This window comes from Amblyomma maculatum, chromosome 3 (assembly GCF_055883805.1).
Source record: "Amblyomma maculatum isolate TAMU_Amacu chromosome 3, ASM5588380v1, whole genome shotgun sequence".
Lineage (NCBI taxonomy): Eukaryota > Metazoa > Arthropoda > Arachnida > Ixodida > Ixodidae > Amblyomma > Amblyomma maculatum.
The window spans coordinates 158,552,687-158,558,774 of record NC_139346.1 but is presented as its reverse complement, the minus strand read 5'-3'; positions in this window follow the sequence as shown (position 1 = coordinate 158,558,774).

The following is a 6,088-nucleotide window of genomic DNA, read 5'->3' as shown; positions in this document are numbered from 1 at the left end:
AAGAAGTTAATTTCCATGCTCCAGGCAATGTACTTATGAACGCAAGTTTTCTATTTTATATGCTTTACCAAACCGCAAAGAAAAATATCAACTGAAAGCATCCAGCATAAACTGTGCTGAGTGAAGCACAGCCAAAATTTTCGTAAGCAGTTGTTGAACAGACTTTGCATGTTTTGACTTAATGCTGGTCTCCTGTTGATTCGATGCCAACTCAGCAAAGCTTCAAAAAAGTCATTTGTGCCAACAATGAATTGAAAACCAATTTATTACACAAGCCTTCAACGTAAAAACGTAATTTGATTTGTATGGGTGGTTTTTTTTTTTGTGCTACTTTGCCGAAGTCGATAGTTCTAAAAGAATATTAGAGAGCGAGGGAGGGCGGGTTGAAAAGGGGGAGTAGGAATGCGGCGATACAGCTATTGTATTGCATGGATAATTTAGACACTGTCCAATGGAACTGCTCAAGAAGACAATCACACAAAAAGAAGACCGATAGAGAGAGCGCCCGTCTTCTTTTCTTGTGATCGTCTCCTTGCGCCGTTCCATTGGTTAGAATGAACCAACCAGCCCTTCAGCAAGTACTTGGACTCTGCCCGATGCGAGGTCATTTAGACTTTCAATACTGCATACGTAGGGTTTTGATCGTCCTGTTCACCTGTCCGGAAATTTAAGACGTCACAGCCCGATAAAACAAAAACAAGTTAAGGTTAATTTTTCCATGCTTTAGGTCTTTAGGCACTGTTTGGACAAGGCGCGGTAAAGAATAATGCTTCAGATCATCGAACTAAAATCATTAACCTAGACGACCATTGTCTTGAATAATGAAGTTTCAATGCGACGAAATTCTCTAAACGTTTTCCTTTATTCGATAGTTATACGCCCTAACTCGCATGTGACACGCCACTATGATTTCGTAACCCCGTTTCTACTCGAAAAAGAAGAACAAGAAAAAAAAAAAAAAAACTTCACGAGTAAAGATGCAGCAGCTTAAGGCGACAGCCCTTTGGCACTTCAGCGTGTCTTGTCAAATGTTCATTTTATTTTATTTTTCCTACGCTCAGCATGACCCCAGAATTGCCCCTTTTTTGTGGTAAATAATTGAGAGGCAGTAATTCGCCTCGTGCCCTCACCTTGCCTCGCTTAACCTTTCGCATACCTCTTGTTTTTCCTTTTCCTGGTGAATTTCTTGTTTTCTTTTGCTTGTTACTGTATCCATTTATAGCACGGCTCTGCCTCCTTTCTCGGTGGCATTTACTCATTCTGCTGAGCATTTGACATTTAAAACAGGCCAGAATACTTGCCTGCCGTTTAAAGATTCTGTGCGTAAAAACAAAAATCAAGATATGCAGAGACAGAGGAATCAAAGACAAGAAATAAGAAAAGAACTTGGGGCACACACACATGCAAAAAAAGAAAAAAAAAAAAAAGAAACGTGCGAGGTTCCGTCCTTAACCGGTTGCCAACATCTGGAATCCATCATTTACGCCGCCAATCCGCTAAATCAACACGGATTAGCGGCCCTTTGAGGCGCCAGCAGTGGTGTGCGGGGAAGGAAGCAAGAGTGTATTTGCACCGTCCAATGCAAGGGATTAAGAAGTGAGGCGTGGCCGTTGAAGAAGCAGGGGATTTCTTAGCCACGGCAGAGGAGGGGCGACGGAAAGGAAGAAGGAACGAGACGCTTTCCTCGTGCTTGTCCTCATTCTCCTTCTCGTGCCAACGGGAGGACGCCTGCGCGTGGCACAACCTACCACTCCGACGCGCGATGGGGCACGTCTGGCGTGTAGACAAATAAAGTAAGCCGCGGCGGCCTCGCGCGTGTGTTTCAGGCGACGTCCACTGCGGCGCTGAGTGCCCGTTATGGACGAGGCAAACGAAACGGAATCTCTGCGGCGCGTGTGTTTGCATGTGTTTCCATTTGCTCCTCGGCCGTTTTTTTTTCTTCTTTGTTTCTCTTTCTTCGATGTTTCTACTTCGATTTTCGGCCGGAGCTCTGCCGTATCTCTCGAAAGCTTCTCGCTGAGCTCTACCGATGCAGAGTGTTTGCTCACGCAGTGAGGAAGCCTAAAATATGAGCCACTGCGTTGTTGAACATCGCCGCGGTCCAGCTCTCCATTTGCCTGCACTGGCTTGCGATACGGCTCGGCAGCAAAACGGAAGAGTTGGGTGCTAACAGAGGGTGTTGATGGGCTAGAAAACACTGGGCGCGAATTATTCTTCGAGCTTCGTGAAGGGTTCTCCGTGTGGGAAAGCGAACGTGCGAATAAGCTGGGCTTCAGGAAGTCAGTGTTTGAAGCGGCAGCTTTCACCCCTCTCGTTCTGACATTTCCTTCGAAAGTGTATACGCCTATTCTTCGAAAGTGTGCGTCACTGGTGGTACATAATGGCGCTTCAGTCACCTCCTCGTGACTTTTTCTTTCTTTAAATAAACATGTCATGTGTCTTGTCAGCTGGTTAGCAGCCACCTATTTCCTGGCCCTGAAATATAGAAGCAATAGATGGGCTCCCATAACATTGACAGCAAGAGATAAAGTGAAGAGTTTATGTAGAAGGTGTGCAGAGATCGCAGGAACATGAGGTGTCGCACGTGGCTTGCGTTGGCCATAAAACGTGTATTCAGCCGTAAATATCCGACTCTGGGTTCTAAAGGTAAACCTCCAAGAAATGTTGCGAAAGTTTTCGTACCAGCCGAACATCGAACTTTCACTTGCGTTAAATTTATTGAAGGATTAAAAAAAAAACACACACACTGCAGAAATAATTTAATCTCAACACAGAGGAGAGCATCGAAGCTGGCTGCCGATTCCAAGGCAAGAACCTCGCATTCGGCCAAACAAAGGCCATAGACAAAAAAATATAAAAAAAATAAAAAAAAAATCTTGCCTTCCAGGCATTCCCACTGGGGATGACGCACTCTTAAGAAATTCGTATAGATGGCGCTGCCACATTTACAACCAGCTCATGGTGGAAGCTAGCAAAAACGATTGGAAGATTGGTGGCTTAAAAGCAGAAAAGTAACATTATTTTAGTAATGTAAGAACAAAAATTCAATTAATAAAATGATGGTATAGTTAACTGATATAATACATTAATTAACATATAGAAGAAAAACACGGGCATGATAGGTACTGCTACTATATTCCATCCATCCAGATAATACTGAGGACTCTGTGAAGCCAAAATAGTATGCATGGTAGGTGTCTGCTGATTGTGCTTTCCACGTGGAACCACGCTATTCCCGGCTTTGGGGCCGCAAAACAGACTTATGGGGGCGATGGGGTCTTTCTGTTTGTCGTATGGCCTTCCAGTGTGTTTTTCATCATGTCCTGAGATATTTTACCTGGCTATAGGTTTAATTATTGCCGCTTTGTTTTTCAGCTCCTATTCTTCTTCTATGTTTCGTTAAGACCGAACCCATACTTTCTGGACAAGCCCCTTCTTTTATGACGAAGTTATTGACGAACGCGCATTTTTTTCTGTATACATAAATTAAGATTGCATCATAACGATTAAACCATCTATTCACATATTCCCCATATGGAGGCTTCTATGTTTTTGCTATTTATTGTAAAAAGAAAAAAAAAACTGATTTCCTGTGGCTTTCTTAGCTACCTTTTGCGAGAGAAGGACTGGGTTTAAAAGCCAGATTTTGTTACATGCTGCAAGGTTAGACCGTACCCATCAATATATTCGGAATTTTTCCCTACATACAGCACGGTGGCCGCACGAGAAAACCACCCTATTGGTTTTCTAAAGCGGCACTTCCACATGTTTTTAGGTGATGGTCGAAGTTAATTTGAGCGTCGGCACCGAACTTATGCTTGCTTTTTCCCGTGGCGTTAAATCGCTGGAACTGCATTTAAAACCATCTGTGTCCTGTGATGATTCTGATACATAGATATTTGTGGGTAATATTTGGGTTTGTGTTCAGTGCATACCCCTAACCCATTGAAATGTAAACGTGTCTTCTTTTTCGTCCTGCCAGATTTTATTCCATTATTGTGCGAGTTTTAAATCTTGGTAATTCTTTATCAAATCGTCTGATTATCGGTAGCTCTTTCTCCTCCCCTTTCTCTGGCGCCTGCCTCGCTATCTTATCATTGTTTTATTCCCGGTATTTCTATTGGTTCGGCTCGATTTATTGGGTTTAAGGTGTCCCAAAGCGACTCAGGCTATGAGAGACACCATTGTGTCTCTTCGTGTAGGTTATGAAGGAGCACTAAACAAAGGTAAATGGGGGAGACCTCAGTTCGCAGGTCGAGCCATCCTTTCGAGAAGTGGACTTGTCTACCTCAAAAGCTGGTCTGTTAAGGAGGATATACTTTCACGAGACGCACTTATTATTACTGTCAACACTCACGTGGCCTAGTTAATACGTTGCCCCGATGCTTTTAGATTTATATGTTTCAGTTTTTCCACTATATTCGTGGCCATCACGCAGATCATTTCGAGAAATAAATATGTGACTACGATCCCGCTTGTATGTGTGCCAGAATGCGATCGATTTTCAGTATGTGCAATTGTTCAGAGAGTCAGACGTAAGGACACGTGTAAAATACAAGTGTCAGAGAGAGGTTGTCTAAGCGCGGCTTGTTTGTATAGGTGATTGATGCGTTAATACGCCGCCTATTTCTTTATCCAAGAAAAACTAAATGCCTTTCTGGGCGATGGAATCTAATTATGACGTTCACTGTGAGATTTTGCCTTGTCCATTTTACTTCTATAACTGCTTCTGCGGAAATAAGTGAGTAGGTTCATGCTTTATAGTGTTATTTCTTGTTGTTTCTGTTGCTTTACCGGTTTTATTGCTCTAACTCTGCTTTTACTATGCCGTATGTTGTGTGTTCTGCCCGCACCTCGGTTGTTTCTTCCGCTTCTGGAAGCGCACGCACACTCAAGAGACTGCCGGCATATAGCTAGCCTCCTTGTGATAATTAGAATGTCATGGTGTTGCTTGATTCGAATTCGTAGGTGTATCGATAACTGAATGTGTGGCCCCTTCGAATGTATAAACTGTGTCCTGTTTTATCAATAAAATTTGGCGCTTGTGCTGTCATTTATGTTTATTCACTTTCATCCCCGTTTCTGATGCATTGCAACTTTCCACGATGAATGATCGAACAGCCCGCACCAAGATGCTAATCATCATCAGTACACTGATTAAGCTTCTTGTAATGTTCAAAGTATTTTATTGCGATTCTATATCTGTGAACCACTCTAAATATAGGCGAATGTACCACATTATAAATCGACGACGCAGCTCTTACTGATAGCCTGAAGAAGCCAATATATGTTTGAGCATTTCCAATATATGACGCCTAATGCAGATGGAGTAGCTGAGAGGGCGTCGCCTTTAGTGCACCGTTTATTCTTTTCTGCCGACGCACCTTGAGAATTTATGTCAGAAAATAAAGTCCACACAAAAAGGACACTTCTGAAGAAGCACCGTGTTGCGAGGACGCTAGGTTTATAAGCATCCAATCCCTTCACATTCTTCTTTGAGCCATAGTCCCTCTTAGAAGAGACAGATGCTTTATTCGCCTCTTTTGCTAAGCAACTGCTGTGCGGAATGAAGGCGTCTTGCCCGTCCATCATGACACGCGGGAAGGAATACAATCCAAATAAGATATTGCCAAGATGAATCACTTTCTCTTCGACGCTTTTTCTAAACGCATGGTAGTCTGTGTTCGGTGGTAGTTTTATGAGCATTCTGCGATTTTCTTGTTTTCTTTAAATCTCCCCTGCTGCTTAGTGGTCGTATACATGTAAACCCTATCGTTCGTTCAGAATCAGCCTCCGACGGGTCCTTTTTCAGTGATTCGTACTGTTTCCTCATTCTATTCCCCGCGCACAAAGTAGTAGGATTAGGGACGATGCAAAAGTGTAAAGCAGCGTCACCATCCGCTTTGTTCTCCCCCTCATGAATCCCTTCGTTTCTTCATTCGTCTCAAAACCTCGTCTCCAAGACTACTTTTCTTATCACGCTGTGTTTTCCTACCCTTATATGTTGATGTGTGATGGAGGTTTTTACGTCGACCTCGTTTCTCCGGCAATTCGTCTTGCTCACCGAATTGTTCGTCCGTTTTCAAGA